This window comes from Phyllobates terribilis, unplaced genomic scaffold, assembly GCF_046119375.1.
Source record: "Phyllobates terribilis strain yellow unplaced genomic scaffold, ASM4611937v1 Scaffold_2723__1_contigs__length_110913, whole genome shotgun sequence".
In the NCBI taxonomy this organism is placed as follows: Eukaryota; Metazoa; Chordata; class Amphibia; order Anura; family Dendrobatidae; genus Phyllobates; species Phyllobates terribilis.
This window is the reverse complement of record NW_027365478.1, coordinates 1-17,197: the sequence shown is the minus strand read 5'-3', so window position 1 is coordinate 17,197 and position 17,197 is coordinate 1. Positions and strand designations below refer to the sequence as shown.

General features: G+C 45.1%; 13 non-coding genes and 1 pseudogene across 13 annotated transcripts; all 14 read right to left on the bottom strand.

The window, feature by feature from the left end:
• Positions 1-60: 60 nt before the first annotated feature.
• LOC141247014 (U2 spliceosomal RNA) lies at positions 61-253 on the bottom strand. Its single transcript, XR_012310528.1, has one exon. It is a non-coding gene; the product is annotated as a U2 spliceosomal RNA (small nuclear RNA).
• Positions 254-1,376: 1,123 nt separating this feature from the next.
• On the bottom strand, positions 1,377-1,568 carry LOC141247016 (U2 spliceosomal RNA). The gene has a single exon (XR_012310530.1). It is a non-coding gene; the product is annotated as a U2 spliceosomal RNA (small nuclear RNA).
• A 1,118-nt stretch (positions 1,569-2,686) lies between these two features.
• LOC141247020 (U2 spliceosomal RNA) lies at positions 2,687-2,877 on the bottom strand. Its single transcript, XR_012310533.1, has one exon. It is a non-coding gene; the product is annotated as a U2 spliceosomal RNA (small nuclear RNA).
• Positions 2,878-3,995: 1,118 nt separating this feature from the next.
• LOC141247019 (U2 spliceosomal RNA) lies at positions 3,996-4,186 on the bottom strand. Its single transcript, XR_012310532.1, has one exon. It is a non-coding gene; the product is annotated as a U2 spliceosomal RNA (small nuclear RNA).
• A 1,118-nt stretch (positions 4,187-5,304) lies between these two features.
• On the bottom strand, positions 5,305-5,495 carry LOC141247007 (U2 spliceosomal RNA). The gene has a single exon (XR_012310522.1). It is a non-coding gene; the product is annotated as a U2 spliceosomal RNA (small nuclear RNA).
• A 1,118-nt stretch (positions 5,496-6,613) lies between these two features.
• On the bottom strand, positions 6,614-6,803 carry LOC141247015 (U2 spliceosomal RNA). The gene has a single exon (XR_012310529.1). It is a non-coding gene; the product is annotated as a U2 spliceosomal RNA (small nuclear RNA).
• A 1,118-nt stretch (positions 6,804-7,921) lies between these two features.
• LOC141246995 (U2 spliceosomal RNA) lies at positions 7,922-8,112 on the bottom strand. Its single transcript, XR_012310511.1, has one exon. It is a non-coding gene; the product is annotated as a U2 spliceosomal RNA (small nuclear RNA).
• Positions 8,113-9,230: 1,118 nt separating this feature from the next.
• On the bottom strand, positions 9,231-9,421 carry LOC141246983 (U2 spliceosomal RNA). The gene has a single exon (XR_012310500.1). It is a non-coding gene; the product is annotated as a U2 spliceosomal RNA (small nuclear RNA).
• Positions 9,422-10,539: 1,118 nt separating this feature from the next.
• Positions 10,540-10,730, bottom strand: LOC141247061 (U2 spliceosomal RNA). Its single transcript, XR_012310572.1, has one exon. It is a non-coding gene; the product is annotated as a U2 spliceosomal RNA (small nuclear RNA).
• Positions 10,731-11,848: 1,118 nt separating this feature from the next.
• On the bottom strand, positions 11,849-12,039 carry LOC141247049 (U2 spliceosomal RNA). Its single transcript, XR_012310561.1, has one exon. It is a non-coding gene; the product is annotated as a U2 spliceosomal RNA (small nuclear RNA).
• Positions 12,040-13,157: 1,118 nt separating this feature from the next.
• Positions 13,158-13,348, bottom strand: LOC141247037 (U2 spliceosomal RNA). Its single transcript, XR_012310550.1, has one exon. It is a non-coding gene; the product is annotated as a U2 spliceosomal RNA (small nuclear RNA).
• A 1,118-nt stretch (positions 13,349-14,466) lies between these two features.
• LOC141247026 (U2 spliceosomal RNA) lies at positions 14,467-14,657 on the bottom strand. The gene has a single exon (XR_012310539.1). It is a non-coding gene; the product is annotated as a U2 spliceosomal RNA (small nuclear RNA).
• Positions 14,658-15,775: 1,118 nt separating this feature from the next.
• On the bottom strand, positions 15,776-15,966 carry LOC141246977 (U2 spliceosomal RNA). Its single transcript, XR_012310494.1, has one exon. It is a non-coding gene; the product is annotated as a U2 spliceosomal RNA (small nuclear RNA).
• A 1,118-nt stretch (positions 15,967-17,084) lies between these two features.
• Positions 17,085-17,197, bottom strand: LOC141247018 (U2 spliceosomal RNA; annotated as a pseudogene; the record flags this gene model as incomplete).

The window sequence follows — 17,197 nt, the reverse complement described above, 5'->3', positions numbered from 1 at the left end:
AAGCAAAATGAACAAAAAACATTGAATTCATTCTTTCTGATTTTAGAAACTGCATTAAAGAAGGGGTGCACCGGTCCTGGAGAATACTGCAATACCAGGTCAATGCGTGGAGTGGGACAGAGCAAGCTCTTTTTCCATCTCCCTGTTCTAAAAATCCATTTAATATATGGTCCCCAGATAGGGGACGTATCAGTTATTAAACTGATAAGAACAGATACTACACTTGATCTTAGCCAAAAGGCCGAGAAGCGATAACCAGAATTGGTTTCAAACTACGGAGCCACCCAAGGATCCTAAAAAGTCCATTTGTGGAGATGAGCTCCTGGACTCCCGTTAAGAAGACATGTTGTCAACCTCTAGATCCCTTACATGCCTGCCACTTTTCGGCTTGCTGCTGCTGCAATCCACGCGTTTTAGATCTGCATAACTCCACCTCTTTAGCACAGCACCTTCACCCCCTGCTGTTCCCACCCGCCTCAACACCGTTGGAAGGGAGGAGAACCAATTAAGGCGGGGGGGTGGGGGAACGAGCAGCTGTCTACCCTTAGCAGGAGGGCTCCTGATTACATACCTCTCCTGCTGCTGCTGCTGCTGCTGGCTGTCCAGCAGCAGACTGAAGGTGGCTGCTGCTGTGCACAGGTATATAAAGGCTCAGAGCCTATTATGACACGCCAGCCAGCGTTTCCATTGCCACATTCCATCTACTGCAGGCAGGATACCTGGCTGGCTGAATGTCGCTGAGAATCTCACAGAGACCGCCATAAGCAACAGTTTAACAGAATGCCACAGACTAATCAACCAAACTTTTTGGGTTGGGTTCTCTTTTATAGTCTGCAGGCATTAAATGAAAGAAGTCAGTGTTCCAGCAGAAGGAGACAACGTTTCAGAAAAGGCATTGTAGCAAACCAAAAAAGAAATTTTAAGCGCAGCAGTGTAACCAGCGCCACATACCTGTTAGCTCGGGTGAGTTTAAAAGGCTGCTGTTTGATAACAAGGGCATTTGCTAAATAGATGGTGTTGTTGCAACAATATACTGAAAGGTCAATTATATTGTGCCAGCTTAATCTCACCACCTGTAGTTATTTAGGTGAAAGCTCCAAAATGCTTGCCTAATATGTCTGTTTAATCCAAAAGGAAGTAGAAAGGGAGAGCTAGAAAGATAGCATTGCATCACATTACATGGCAATGCAAATGCACAGTTGCTGAAGTTGAACCAAAAAGGAGCTTGTAATCTGGCTTCTGCAACTTTGAACATGAAAAATCCAATGAGGAGAAGAAAAGCAGAGCCAAGAGTCCATCCCAAAATCCGACAAACAAGCAAAATGAACAAAAAACATTGAATTCAATTCTTTCTGATTTTAGAAACTGCATTAAAGAAGGGGTGCACCGGTCCTGGAGATACTGCAATACCAGGCTCACTGCGTGGAGTGGACAGAGCAAGCTCTTTTTCCATCTCCCTGTTCTAAAAATCCATTTAATATATGGTCCCCAGATAGGGGACGTATCAGATATTAAACTGATAAGAACAGATACTACACTTGATCTTAGCCAAAAGGCCGAGAAGCGATAACCAGAATTGGTTTCAAACTACGGAGCCACCCAAGGATCCTAAAAAGTCCATTTGTGGAGATGAGCTCCTGGACTCCCGTTAAGAAGACATGTTGTCAACCTCTAGATCCCTTACATGCCTGCACTTTTCGGCTTGCTGCTGCTGCAATCCACGCGTTTTAGATCTGCATAACTCCACCTCTTTAAACACAGCACCTTCACCCCCTGCTGTTCCCACCCGCCTCAACACCGTTGGAAGGGAGGAGAACCAATTAAGGCGGGGGGTGGGGTGGAACGAGCAGCTGTCTACCCTTAGCAGGAGGGCTCCTGATTACATACCTCTCCTGCTGCTGCTGCTGCTGCTGGCTGTCCAGCAGCAGACTGAAGGTGGCTGCTGCTGTGCACAGGTATATAAAGGCTCAGAGCCTATTATGACACGCGCAGCCAGCGTTCCATTGCCACATTCCATCTACTGCAGGCAGGATACCTGGCTGGCTGAATGTCGCTGAGAAGCTCACAGAGACCGCCATAAGCAACAGTTTAACAGAATGCCACAGACTAATCAACCAAACTTTTTGGGTTGGGTTCTCTTTTATAGTCTGCAGGCATTAAATGAAAGAAGTCAGTGTTCCAGCAGAAGGAGACAACGTTTCAGAAAAGGCATTGTAGCAAACCAAAAAAGAAATTTTAAGCGCAGCAGTGTAACCAGCGCACATACCTGTTAGCTCGGGTGAGTTTAAAAGGCTGCTGTTGATAACAAGGGCATTTGCTAAATAGATGGTGTGTGTGCAACAATATACTGAAAGGTCAATTATATTGTGCAGCTTATCTCACCACCTGTAGTTATTTAGGTGAAAGCTCCAAAATGCTTGCCTAATATGTCTGTTTATCCAAAAGGAAGTAGAAAGGGAGAGCTAGAAAGATAGCATTGCATCACATTACATGGCAATGCAATGCACAGTTGCTGAAGTTGAACCAAAATGAGCTTGTAATCTGGCTTCTGCAACTTTGAACATGAAAAATCCAATGAGGAGAAGAAAAGCAGAGCCAAAGAGTCCATCCCAAAATCCGACAAACAAGCAAAATGAACAAAAAACATTGAATTCAATTCTTTCTGATTTTAGAAACTGCATTAAAGAAGGGGTGCACCGGTCCTGGAGATACTGCAATACCAGGTCAATGCGTGGAGTGGACAGAGCAAGCTCTTTTTCCATCTCCCTGTTCTAAAAATCCATTTAATATATGGTCCCCAGATAGGGGACGTATCAGATATTAAACTGATAAGAACAGATACTACACTTGATCTTAGCCAAAAGGCCGAGAAGCGATAACCAGAATTGGTTTCAAACTACGGAGCCACCCAAGGATCCTAAAAAGTCCATTTGTGGAGATGAGCTCCTGGACTCCCGTTAAGAAGACATGTTGTCAACCTCTAGATCCCTTACATGCCTGCACTTTTCGGCTTGCTGCTGCTGCAATCCACGCGTTTTAGATCTGCATAACTCCACCTCTTTAAACACAGCACCTTCACCCCCTGCTGTTCCCACCCGCCTCAACACCGTTGGAAGGGAGGAGAACCAATTAAGGCGGGGGGTGGGGTGGAACGAGCAGCTGTCTACCCTTAGCAGGAGGGCTCCTGATTACATACCTCTCCTGCTGCTGCTGCTGCTGCTGGCTGTCCAGCAGCAGACTGAAGGTGGCTGCTGCTGTGCACAGGTATATAAAGGCTCAGAGCCTATTATGACACGCGCAGCCAGCGTTCCATTGCCACATTCCATCTACTGCAGGCAGGATACCTGGCTGGCTGAATGTCGCTGAGAAGCTCACAGAGACCGCCATAAGCAACAGTTTAACAGAATGCCACAGACTAATCAACCAAACTTTTTGGGTTGGGTTCTCTTTTATAGTCTGCAGGCATTAAATGAAAGAAGTCAGTGTTCCAGCAGAAGGAGACAACGTTTCAGAAAAGGCATTGTAGCAAACCAAAAAAGAAATTTTAAGCGCAGCAGTGTAACCAGCGCACATACCTGTTAGCTCGGGTGAGTTTAAAAGGCTGCTGTTGATAACAAGGGCATTTGCTAAATAGATGGTGTGTGTGCAACAATATACTGAAAGGTCAATTATATTGTGCAGCTTATCTCACCACCTGTAGTTATTTAGGTGAAAGCTCCAAAATGCTTGCCTAATATGTCTGTTTATCCAAAAGGAAGTAGAAAGGGAGAGCTAGAAAGATAGCATTGCATCACATTACATGGCAATGCAATGCACAGTTGCTGAAGTTGAACCAAAATGAGCTTGTAATCTGGCTTCTGCAACTTTGAACATGAAAAATCCAATGAGGAGAAGAAAAGCAGAGCCAAAGAGTCCATCCCAAAATCCGACAAACAAGCAAAATGAACAAAAAACATTGAATTCAATTCTTTCTGATTTTAGAAACTGCATTAAAGAAGGGGTGCACCGGTCCTGGAGATACTGCAATACCAGGTCAATGCGTGGAGTGGACAGAGCAAGCTCTTTTTCCATCTCCCTGTTCTAAAAATCCATTTAATATATGGTCCCCAGATAGGGGACGTATCAGATATTAAACTGATAAGAACAGATACTACACTTGATCTTAGCCAAAAGGCCGAGAAGCGATAACCAGAATTGGTTTCAAACTACGGAGCCACCCAAGGATCCTAAAAAGTCCATTTGTGGAGATGAGCTCCTGGACTCCCGTTAAGAAGACATGTTGTCAACCTCTAGATCCCTTACATGCCTGCACTTTTCGGCTTGCTGCTGCTGCAATCCACGCGTTTTAGATCTGCATAACTCCACCTCTTTAAACACAGCACCTTCACCCCCTGCTGTTCCCACCCGCCTCAACACCGTTGGAAGGGAGGAGAACCAATTAAGGCGGGGGGTGGGGTGGAACGAGCAGCTGTCTACCCTTAGCAGGAGGGCTCCTGATTACATACCTCTCCTGCTGCTGCTGCTGCTGCTGGCTGTCCAGCAGCAGACTGAAGGTGGCTGCTGCTGTGCACAGGTATATAAAGGCTCAGAGCCTATTATGACACGCGCAGCCAGCGTTCCATTGCCACATTCCATCTACTGCAGGCAGGATACCTGGCTGGCTGAATGTCGCTGAGAAGCTCACAGAGACCGCCATAAGCAACAGTTTAACAGAATGCCACAGACTAATCAACCAAACTTTTTGGGTTGGGTTCTCTTTTATAGTCTGCAGGCATTAAATGAAAGAAGTCAGTGTTCCAGCAGAAGGAGACAACGTTTCAGAAAAGGCATTGTAGCAAACCAAAAAAGAAATTTTAAGCGCAGCAGTGTAACCAGCGCACATACCTGTTAGCTCGGGTGAGTTTAAAAGGCTGCTGTTGATAACAAGGGCATTTGCTAAATAGATGGTGTGTGTGCAACAATATACTGAAAGGTCAATTATATTGTGCAGCTTATCTCACCACCTGTAGTTATTTAGGTGAAAGCTCCAAAATGCTTGCCTAATATGTCTGTTTATCCAAAAGGAAGTAGAAAGGGAGAGCTAGAAAGATAGCATTGCATCACATTACATGGCAATGCAATGCACAGTTGCTGAAGTTGAACCAAAATGAGCTTGTAATCTGGCTTCTGCAACTTTGAACATGAAAAATCCAATGAGGAGAAGAAAAGCAGAGCCAAAGAGTCCATCCCAAAATCCGACAAACAAGCAAAATGAACAAAAAACATTGAATTCAATTCTTTCTGATTTTAGAAACTGCATTAAAGAAGGGGTGCACCGGTCCTGGAGATACTGCAATACCAGGTCAATGCGTGGAGTGGACAGAGCAAGCTCTTTTTCCATCTCCCTGTTCTAAAAATCCATTTAATATATGGTCCCCAGATAGGGGACGTATCAGATATTAAACTGATAAGAACAGATACTACACTTGATCTTAGCCAAAAGGCCGAGAAGCGATAACCAGAATTGGTTTCAAACTACGGAGCCACCCAAGGATCCTAAAAAGTCCATTTGTGGAGATGAGCTCCTGGACTCCCGTTAAGAAGACATGTTGTCAACCTCTAGATCCCTTACATGCCTGCACTTTTCGGCTTGCTGCTGCTGCAATCCACGCGTTTTAGATCTGCATAACTCCACCTCTTTAAACACAGCACCTTCACCCCCTGCTGTTCCCACCCGCCTCAACACCGTTGGAAGGGAGGAGAACCAATTAAGGCGGGGGGTGGGGTGGAACGAGCAGCTGTCTACCCTTAGCAGGAGGGCTCCTGATTACATACCTCTCCTGCTGCTGCTGCTGCTGCTGGCTGTCCAGCAGCAGACTGAAGGTGGCTGCTGCTGTGCACAGGTATATAAAGGCTCAGAGCCTATTATGACACGCGCAGCCAGCGTTCCATTGCCACATTCCATCTACTGCAGGCAGGATACCTGGCTGGCTGAATGTCGCTGAGAAGCTCACAGAGACCGCCATAAGCAACAGTTTAACAGAATGCCACAGACTAATCAACCAAACTTTTTGGGTTGGGTTCTCTTTTATAGTCTGCAGGCATTAAATGAAAGAAGTCAGTGTTCCAGCAGAAGGAGACAACGTTTCAGAAAAGGCATTGTAGCAAACCAAAAAAGAAATTTTAAGCGCAGCAGTGTAACCAGCGCACATACCTGTTAGCTCGGGTGAGTTTAAAAGGCTGCTGTTGATAACAAGGGCATTTGCTAAATAGATGGTGTGTGTGCAACAATATACTGAAAGGTCAATTATATTGTGCAGCTTATCTCACCACCTGTAGTTATTTAGGTGAAAGCTCCAAAATGCTTGCCTAATATGTCTGTTTATCCAAAAGGAAGTAGAAAGGGAGAGCTAGAAAGATAGCATTGCATCACATTACATGGCAATGCAATGCACAGTTGCTGAAGTTGAACCAAAATGAGCTTGTAATCTGGCTTCTGCAACTTTGAACATGAAAAATCCAATGAGGAGAAGAAAAGCAGAGCCAAAGAGTCCATCCCAAAATCCGACAAACAAGCAAAATGAACAAAAAACATTGAATTCAATTCTTTCTGATTTTAGAAACTGCATTAAAGAAGGGGTGCACCGGTCCTGGAGATACTGCAATACCAGGTCAATGCGTGGAGTGGACAGAGCAAGCTCTTTTTCCATCTCCCTGTTCTAAAAATCCATTTAATATATGGTCCCCAGATAGGGACGTATCAGATATTAAACTGATAAGAACAGATACTACACTTGATCTTAGCCAAAAGGCCGAGAAGCGATAACCAGAATTGGTTTCAAACTACGGAGCCACCCAAGGATCCTAAAAAGTCCATTTGTGGAGATGAGCTCCTGGACTCCCGTTAAGAAGACATGTTGTCAACCTCTAGATCCCTTACATGCCTGCACTTTTCGGCTTGCTGCTGCTGCAATCCACGCGTTTTAGATCTGCATAACTCCACCTCTTTAAACACAGCACCTTCACCCCCTGCTGTTCCCACCCGCCTCAACACCGTTGGAAGGGAGGAGAACCAATTAAGGCGGGGGGTGGGGTGGAACGAGCAGCTGTCTACCCTTAGCAGGAGGGCTCCTGATTACATACCTCTCCTGCTGCTGCTGCTGCTGCTGGCTGTCCAGCAGCAGACTGAAGGTGGCTGCTGCTGTGCACAGGTATATAAAGGCTCAGAGCCTATTATGACACGCGCAGCCAGCGTTCCATTGCCACATTCCATCTACTGCAGGCAGGATACCTGGCTGGCTGAATGTCGCTGAGAAGCTCACAGAGACCGCCATAAGCAACAGTTTAACAGAATGCCACAGACTAATCAACCAAACTTTTTGGGTTGGGTTCTCTTTTATAGTCTGCAGGCATTAAATGAAAGAAGTCAGTGTTCCAGCAGAAGGAGACAACGTTTCAGAAAAGGCATTGTAGCAAACCAAAAAAGAAATTTTAAGCGCAGCAGTGTAACCAGCGCACATACCTGTTAGCTCGGGTGAGTTTAAAAGGCTGCTGTTGATAACAAGGGCATTTGCTAAATAGATGGTGTGTGTGCAACAATATACTGAAAGGTCAATTATATTGTGCAGCTTATCTCACCACCTGTAGTTATTTAGGTGAAAGCTCCAAAATGCTTGCCTAATATGTCTGTTTATCCAAAAGGAAGTAGAAAGGGAGAGCTAGAAAGATAGCATTGCATCACATTACATGGCAATGCAATGCACAGTTGCTGAAGTTGAACCAAAATGAGCTTGTAATCTGGCTTCTGCAACTTTGAACATGAAAAATCCAATGAGGAGAAGAAAAGCAGAGCCAAAGAGTCCATCCCAAAATCCGACAAACAAGCAAAATGAACAAAAAACATTGAATTCAATTCTTTCTGATTTTAGAAACTGCATTAAAGAAGGGGTGCACCGGTCCTGGAGATACTGCAATACCAGGTCAATGCGTGGAGTGGACAGAGCAAGCTCTTTTTCCATCTCCCTGTTCTAAAAATCCATTTAATATATGGTCCCCAGATAGGGGACGTATCAGATATTAAACTGATAAGAACAGATACTACACTTGATCTTAGCCAAAAGGCCGAGAAGCGATAACCAGAATTGGTTTCAAACTACGGAGCCACCCAAGGATCCTAAAAAGTCCATTTGTGGAGATGAGCTCCTGGACTCCCGTTAAGAAGACATGTTGTCAACCTCTAGATCCCTTACATGCCTGCACTTTTCGGCTTGCTGCTGCTGCAATCCACGCGTTTTAGATCTGCATAACTCCACCTCTTTAAACACAGCACCTTCACCCCCTGCTGTTCCCACCCGCCTCAACACCGTTGGAAGGGAGGAGAACCAATTAAGGCGGGGGGTGGGGTGGAACGAGCAGCTGTCTACCCTTAGCAGGAGGGCTCCTGATTACATACCTCTCCTGCTGCTGCTGCTGCTGCTGGCTGTCCAGCAGCAGACTGAAGGTGGCTGCTGCTGTGCACAGGTATATAAAGGCTCAGAGCCTATTATGACACGCGCAGCCAGCGTTCCATTGCCACATTCCATCTACTGCAGGCAGGATACCTGGCTGGCTGAATGTCGCTGAGAAGCTCACAGAGACCGCCATAAGCAACAGTTTAACAGAATGCCACAGACTAATCAACCAAACTTTTTGGGTTGGGTTCTCTTTTATAGTCTGCAGGCATTAAATGAAAGAAGTCAGTGTTCCAGCAGAAGGAGACAACGTTTCAGAAAAGGCATTGTAGCAAACCAAAAAAGAAATTTTAAGCGCAGCAGTGTAACCAGCGCACATACCTGTTAGCTCGGGTGAGTTTAAAAGGCTGCTGTTGATAACAAGGGCATTTGCTAAATAGATGGTGTGTGTGCAACAATATACTGAAAGGTCAATTATATTGTGCAGCTTATCTCACCACCTGTAGTTATTTAGGTGAAAGCTCCAAAATGCTTGCCTAATATGTCTGTTTATCCAAAAGGAAGTAGAAAGGGAGAGCTAGAAAGATAGCATTGCATCACATTACATGGCAATGCAATGCACAGTTGCTGAAGTTGAACCAAAATGAGCTTGTAATCTGGCTTCTGCAACTTTGAACATGAAAAATCCAATGAGGAGAAGAAAAGCAGAGCCAAAGAGTCCATCCCAAAATCCGACAAACAAGCAAAATGAACAAAAAACATTGAATTCAATTCTTTCTGATTTTAGAAACTGCATTAAAGAAGGGGTGCACCGGTCCTGGAGATACTGCAATACCAGGTCAATGCGTGGAGTGGACAGAGCAAGCTCTTTTTCCATCTCCCTGTTCTAAAAATCCATTTAATATATGGTCCCCAGATAGGGGACGTATCAGATATTAAACTGATAAGAACAGATACTACACTTGATCTTAGCCAAAAGGCCGAGAAGCGATAACCAGAATTGGTTTCAAACTACGGAGCCACCCAAGGATCCTAAAAAGTCCATTTGTGGAGATGAGCTCCTGGACTCCCGTTAAGAAGACATGTTGTCAACCTCTAGATCCCTTACATGCCTGCACTTTTCGGCTTGCTGCTGCTGCAATCCACGCGTTTTAGATCTGCATAACTCCACCTCTTTAAACACAGCACCTTCACCCCCTGCTGTTCCCACCCGCCTCAACACCGTTGGAAGGGAGGAGAACCAATTAAGGCGGGGGGTGGGGTGGAACGAGCAGCTGTCTACCCTTAGCAGGAGGGCTCCTGATTACATACCTCTCCTGCTGCTGCTGCTGCTGCTGGCTGTCCAGCAGCAGACTGAAGGTGGCTGCTGCTGTGCACAGGTATATAAAGGCTCAGAGCCTATTATGACACGCGCAGCCAGCGTTCCATTGCCACATTCCATCTACTGCAGGCAGGATACCTGGCTGGCTGAATGTCGCTGAGAAGCTCACAGAGACCGCCATAAGCAACAGTTTAACAGAATGCCACAGACTAATCAACCAAACTTTTTGGGTTGGGTTCTCTTTTATAGTCTGCAGGCATTAAATGAAAGAAGTCAGTGTTCCAGCAGAAGGAGACAACGTTTCAGAAAAGGCATTGTAGCAAACCAAAAAAGAAATTTTAAGCGCAGCAGTGTAACCAGCGCACATACCTGTTAGCTCGGGTGAGTTTAAAAGGCTGCTGTTGATAACAAGGGCATTTGCTAAATAGATGGTGTGTGTGCAACAATATACTGAAAGGTCAATTATATTGTGCAGCTTATCTCACCACCTGTAGTTATTTAGGTGAAAGCTCCAAAATGCTTGCCTAATATGTCTGTTTATCCAAAAGGAAGTAGAAAGGGAGAGCTAGAAAGATAGCATTGCATCACATTACATGGCAATGCAATGCACAGTTGCTGAAGTTGAACCAAAATGAGCTTGTAATCTGGCTTCTGCAACTTTGAACATGAAAAATCCAATGAGGAGAAGAAAAGCAGAGCCAAAGAGTCCATCCCAAAATCCGACAAACAAGCAAAATGAACAAAAAACATTGAATTCAATTCTTTCTGATTTTAGAAACTGCATTAAAGAAGGGGTGCACCGGTCCTGGAGATACTGCAATACCAGGTCAATGCGTGGAGTGGACAGAGCAAGCTCTTTTTCCATCTCCCTGTTCTAAAAATCCATTTAATATATGGTCCCCAGATAGGGGACGTATCAGATATTAAACTGATAAGAACAGATACTACACTTGATCTTAGCCAAAAGGCCGAGAAGCGATAACCAGAATTGGTTTCAAACTACGGAGCCACCCAAGGATCCTAAAAAGTCCATTTGTGGAGATGAGCTCCTGGACTCCCGTTAAGAAGACATGTTGTCAACCTCTAGATCCCTTACATGCCTGCACTTTTCGGCTTGCTGCTGCTGCAATCCACGCGTTTTAGATCTGCATAACTCCACCTCTTTAAACACAGCACCTTCACCCCCTGCTGTTCCCACCCGCCTCAACACCGTTGGAAGGGAGGAGAACCAATTAAGGCGGGGGGTGGGGTGGAACGAGCAGCTGTCTACCCTTAGCAGGAGGGCTCCTGATTACATACCTCTCCTGCTGCTGCTGCTGCTGCTGGCTGTCCAGCAGCAGACTGAAGGTGGCTGCTGCTGTGCACAGGTATATAAAGGCTCAGAGCCTATTATGACACGCGCAGCCAGCGTTCCATTGCCACATTCCATCTACTGCAGGCAGGATACCTGGCTGGCTGAATGTCGCTGAGAAGCTCACAGAGACCGCCATAAGCAACAGTTTAACAGAATGCCACAGACTAATCAACCAAACTTTTTGGGTTGGGTTCTCTTTTATAGTCTGCAGGCATTAAATGAAAGAAGTCAGTGTTCCAGCAGAAGGAGACAACGTTTCAGAAAAGGCATTGTAGCAAACCAAAAAAGAAATTTTAAGCGCAGCAGTGTAACCAGCGCACATACCTGTTAGCTCGGGTGAGTTTAAAAGGCTGCTGTTGATAACAAGGGCATTTGCTAAATAGATGGTGTGTGTGCAACAATATACTGAAAGGTCAATTATATTGTGCAGCTTATCTCACCACCTGTAGTTATTTAGGTGAAAGCTCCAAAATGCTTGCCTAATATGTCTGTTTATCCAAAAGGAAGTAGAAAGGGAGAGCTAGAAAGATAGCATTGCATCACATTACATGGCAATGCAATGCACAGTTGCTGAAGTTGAACCAAAATGAGCTTGTAATCTGGCTTCTGCAACTTTGAACATGAAAAATCCAATGAGGAGAAGAAAAGCAGAGCCAAAGAGTCCATCCCAAAATCCGACAAACAAGCAAAATGAACAAAAAACATTGAATTCAATTCTTTCTGATTTTAGAAACTGCATTAAAGAAGGGGTGCACCGGTCCTGGAGATACTGCAATACCAGGTCAATGCGTGGAGTGGACAGAGCAAGCTCTTTTTCCATCTCCCTGTTCTAAAAATCCATTTAATATATGGTCCCCAGATAGGGGACGTATCAGATATTAAACTGATAAGAACAGATACTACACTTGATCTTAGCCAAAAGGCCGAGAAGCGATAACCAGAATTGGTTTCAAACTACGGAGCCACCCAAGGATCCTAAAAAGTCCATTTGTGGAGATGAGCTCCTGGACTCCCGTTAAGAAGACATGTTGTCAACCTCTAGATCCCTTACATGCCTGCACTTTTCGGCTTGCTGCTGCTGCAATCCACGCGTTTTAGATCTGCATAACTCCACCTCTTTAAACACAGCACCTTCACCCCCTGCTGTTCCCACCCGCCTCAACACCGTTGGAAGGGAGGAGAACCAATTAAGGCGGGGGGTGGGGTGGAACGAGCAGCTGTCTACCCTTAGCAGGAGGGCTCCTGATTACATACCTCTCCTGCTGCTGCTGCTGCTGCTGGCTGTCCAGCAGCAGACTGAAGGTGGCTGCTGCTGTGCACAGGTATATAAAGGCTCAGAGCCTATTATGACACGCGCAGCCAGCGTTCCATTGCCACATTCCATCTACTGCAGGCAGGATACCTGGCTGGCTGAATGTCGCTGAGAAGCTCACAGAGACCGCCATAAGCAACAGTTTAACAGAATGCCACAGACTAATCAACCAAACTTTTTGGGTTGGGTTCTCTTTTATAGTCTGCAGGCATTAAATGAAAGAAGTCAGTGTTCCAGCAGAAGGAGACAACGTTTCAGAAAAGGCATTGTAGCAAACCAAAAAAGAAATTTTAAGCGCAGCAGTGTAACCAGCGCACATACCTGTTAGCTCGGGTGAGTTTAAAAGGCTGCTGTTGATAACAAGGGCATTTGCTAAATAGATGGTGTGTGTGCAACAATATACTGAAAGGTCAATTATATTGTGCAGCTTATCTCACCACCTGTAGTTATTTAGGTGAAAGCTCCAAAATGCTTGCCTAATATGTCTGTTTATCCAAAAGGAAGTAGAAAGGGAGAGCTAGAAAGATAGCATTGCATCACATTACATGGCAATGCAATGCACAGTTGCTGAAGTTGAACCAAAATGAGCTTGTAATCTGGCTTCTGCAACTTTGAACATGAAAAATCCAATGAGGAGAAGAAAAGCAGAGCCAAAGAGTCCATCCCAAAATCCGACAAACAAGCAAAATGAACAAAAAACATTGAATTCAATTCTTTCTGATTTTAGAAACTGCATTAAAGAAGGGGTGCACCGGTCCTGGAGATACTGCAATACCAGGTCAATGCGTGGAGTGGACAGAGCAAGCTCTTTTTCCATCTCCCTGTTCTAAAAATCCATTTAATATATGGTCCCCAGATAGGGGACGTATCAGATATTAAACTGATAAGAACAGATACTACACTTGATCTTAGCCAAAAGGCCGAGAAGCGATAACCAGAATTGGTTTCAAACTACGGAGCCACCCAAGGATCCTAAAAAGTCCATTTGTGGAGATGAGCTCCTGGACTCCCGTTAAGAAGACATGTTGTCAACCTCTAGATCCCTTACATGCCTGCACTTTTCGGCTTGCTGCTGCTGCAATCCACGCGTTTTAGATCTGCATAACTCCACCTCTTTAAACACAGCACCTTCACCCCCTGCTGTTCCCACCCGCCTCAACACCGTTGGAAGGGAGGAGAACCAATTAAGGCGGGGGGTGGGGTGGAACGAGCAGCTGTCTACCCTTAGCAGGAGGGCTCCTGATTACATACCTCTCCTGCTGCTGCTGCTGCTGCTGGCTGTCCAGCAGCAGACTGAAGGTGGCTGCTGCTGTGCACAGGTATATAAAGGCTCAGAGCCTATTATGACACGCGCAGCCAGCGTTCCATTGCCACATTCCATCTACTGCAGGCAGGATACCTGGCTGGCTGAATGTCGCTGAGAAGCTCACAGAGACCGCCATAAGCAACAGTTTAACAGAATGCCACAGACTAATCAACCAAACTTTTTGGGTTGGGTTCTCTTTTATAGTCTGCAGGCATTAAATGAAAGAAGTCAGTGTTCCAGCAGAAGGAGACAACGTTTCAGAAAAGGCATTGTAGCAAACCAAAAAAGAAATTTTAAGCGCAGCAGTGTAACCAGCGCACATACCTGTTAGCTCGGGTGAGTTTAAAAGGCTGCTGTTGATAACAAGGGCATTTGCTAAATAGATGGTGTGTGTGCAACAATATACTGAAAGGTCAATTATATTGTGCAGCTTATCTCACCACCTGTAGTTATTTAGGTGAAAGCTCCAAAATGCTTGCCTAATATGTCTGTTTATCCAAAAGGAAGTAGAAAGGGAGAGCTAGAAAGATAGCATTGCATCACATTACATGGCAATGCAATGCACAGTTGCTGAAGTTGAACCAAAATGAGCTTGTAATCTGGCTTCTGCAACTTTGAACATGAAAAATCCAATGAGGAGAAGAAAAGCAGAGCCAAAGAGTCCATCCCAAAATCCGACAAACAAGCAAAATGAACAAAAAACATTGAATTCAATTCTTTCTGATTTTAGAAACTGCATTAAAGAAGGGGTGCACCGGTCCTGGAGATACTGCAATACCAGGTCAATGCGTGGAGTGGACAGAGCAAGCTCTTTTTCCATCTCCCTGTTCTAAAAATCCATTTAATATATGGTCCCCAGATAGGGGACGTATCAGATATTAAACTGATAAGAACAGATACTACACTTGATCTTAGCCAAAAGGCCGAGAAGCGATAACCAGAATTGGTTTCAAACTACGGAGCCACCCAAGGATCCTAAAAAGTCCATTTGTGGAGATGAGCTCCTGGACTCCCGTTAAGAAGACATGTTGTCAACCTCTAGATCCCTTACATGCCTGCACTTTTCGGCTTGCTGCTGCTGCAATCCACGCGTTTTAGATCTGCATAACTCCACCTCTTTAAACACAGCACCTTCACCCCCTGCTGTTCCCACCCGCCTCAACACCGTTGGAAGGGAGGAGAACCAATTAAGGCGGGGGGTGGGGTGGAACGAGCAGCTGTCTACCCTTAGCAGGAGGGCTCCTGATTACATACCTCTCCTGCTGCTGCTGCTGCTGCTGGCTGTCCAGCAGCAGACTGAAGGTGGCTGCTGCTGTGCACAGGTATATAAAGGCTCAGAGCCTATTATGACACGCGCAGCCAGCGTTCCATTGCCACATTCCATCTACTGCAGGCAGGATACCTGGCTGGCTGAATGTCGCTGAGAAGCTCACAGAGACCGCCATAAGCAACAGTTTAACAGAATGCCACAGACTAATCAACCAAACTTTTTGGGTTGGGTTCTCTTTTATAGTCTGCAGGCATTAAATGAAAGAAGTCAGTGTTCCAGCAGAAGGAGACAACGTTTCAGAAAAGGCATTGTAGCAAACCAAAAAAGAAATTTTAAGCGCAGCAGTGTAACCAGCGCACATACCTGTTAGCTCGGGTGAGTTTAAAAGGCTGCTGTTGATAACAAGGGCATTTGCTAAATAGATGGTGTGTGTGCAACAATATACTGAAAGGTCAATTATATTGTGCAGCTTATCTCACCACCTGTAGTTATTTAGGTGAAAGCTCCAAAATGCTTGCCTAATATGTCTGTTTATCCAAAAGGAAGTAGAAAGGGAGAGCTAGAAAGATAGCATTGCATCACATTACATGGCAATGCAATGCACAGTTGCTGAAGTTGAACCAAAATGAGCTTGTAATCTGGCTTCTGCAACTTTGAACATGAAAAATCCAATGAGGAGAAGAAAAGCAGAGCCAAAGAGTCCATCCCAAAATCCGACAAACAAGCAAAATGAACAAAAAACATTGAATTCAATTCTTTCTGATTTTAGAAACTGCATTAAAGAAGGGGTGCACCGGTCCTGGAGATACTGCAATACCAGGTCAATGCGTGGAGTGGACAGAGCAAGCTCTTTTTCCATCTCCCTGTTCTAAAAATCCATTTAATATATGGTCCCCAGATAGGGGACGTATCAGATATTAAACTGATAAGAACAGATACTACACTTGATCTTAGCCAAAAGGCCGAGAAGCGATAACCAGAATTGGTTTCAAACTACGGAGCCACCCAAGGATCCTAAAAAGTCCATTTGTGGAGATGAGCTCCTGGACTCCCGTTAAGAAGACATGTTGTCAACCTCTAGATCCCTTACATGCCTGCACTTTTCGGCTTGCTGCTGCTGCAATCCACGCGTTTTAGATCTGCATAACTCCACCTCTTTAAACACAGCACCTTCACCCCCTGCTGTTCCCACCCGCCTCAACACCGTTGGAAGGGAGGAGAACCAATTAAGGCGGGGGGTGGGGTGGAACGAGCAGCTGTCTACCCTTAGCAGGAGGGCTCCTGATTACATACCTCTCCTGCTGCTGCTGCTGCTGCTGGCTGTCCAGCAGCAGACTGAAGGTGGCTGCTGCTGTGCACAGGTATATAAAGGCTCAGAGCCTATTATGACACGCGCAGCCAGCGTTCCATTGCCACATTCCATCTACTGCAGGCAGGATACCTGGCTGGCTGAATGTCGCTGAGAAGCTCACAGAGACCGCCATAAGCAACAGTTTAACAGAATGCCACAGACTAATCAACCAAACTTTTTGGGTTGGGTTCTCTTTTATAGTCTGCAGGCATTAAATGAAAGAAGTCAGTGTTCCAGCAGAAGGAGACAACGTTTCAGAAAAGGCATTGTAGCAAACCAAAAAAGAAATTTTAAGCGCAGCAGTGTAACCAGCGCACATACCTGTTAGCTCGGGTGAGTTTAAAAGGCTGCTGTTGATAACAAGGGCATTTGCTAAATAGATGGTGTGTGTGCAACAATATACTGAAAGGTCAATTATATTGTGCAGCTTATCTCACCACCTGTAGTTATTTAGGTGAAAGCTCCAAAATGCTTGCCTAATATGTCTGTTTATCCAAAAGGAAGTAGAAAGGGAGAGCTAGAAAGATAGCATTGCATCACATTACATGGCAATGCAATGCACAGTTGCTGAAGTTGAACCAAAATGAGCTTGTAATCTGGCTTCTGCAACTTTGAACATGAAAAATCCAATGAGGAGAAGAAAAGCAGAGCCAAAGAGTCCATCCCAAAATCCGACAAACAAGCAAAATGAACAAAAAACATTGAATTCAATTCTTTCTGATTTTAGAAACTGCATTAAAGAAGGGGTGCACCGGTCCTGAGAGTACTGCAATACCAGGTCAATGCGTGGAGTGGACAGAGCAAGCTCTTTTTCCATCTCCCTGTTCTAAAAATCCATTTAATATATGGTCCCC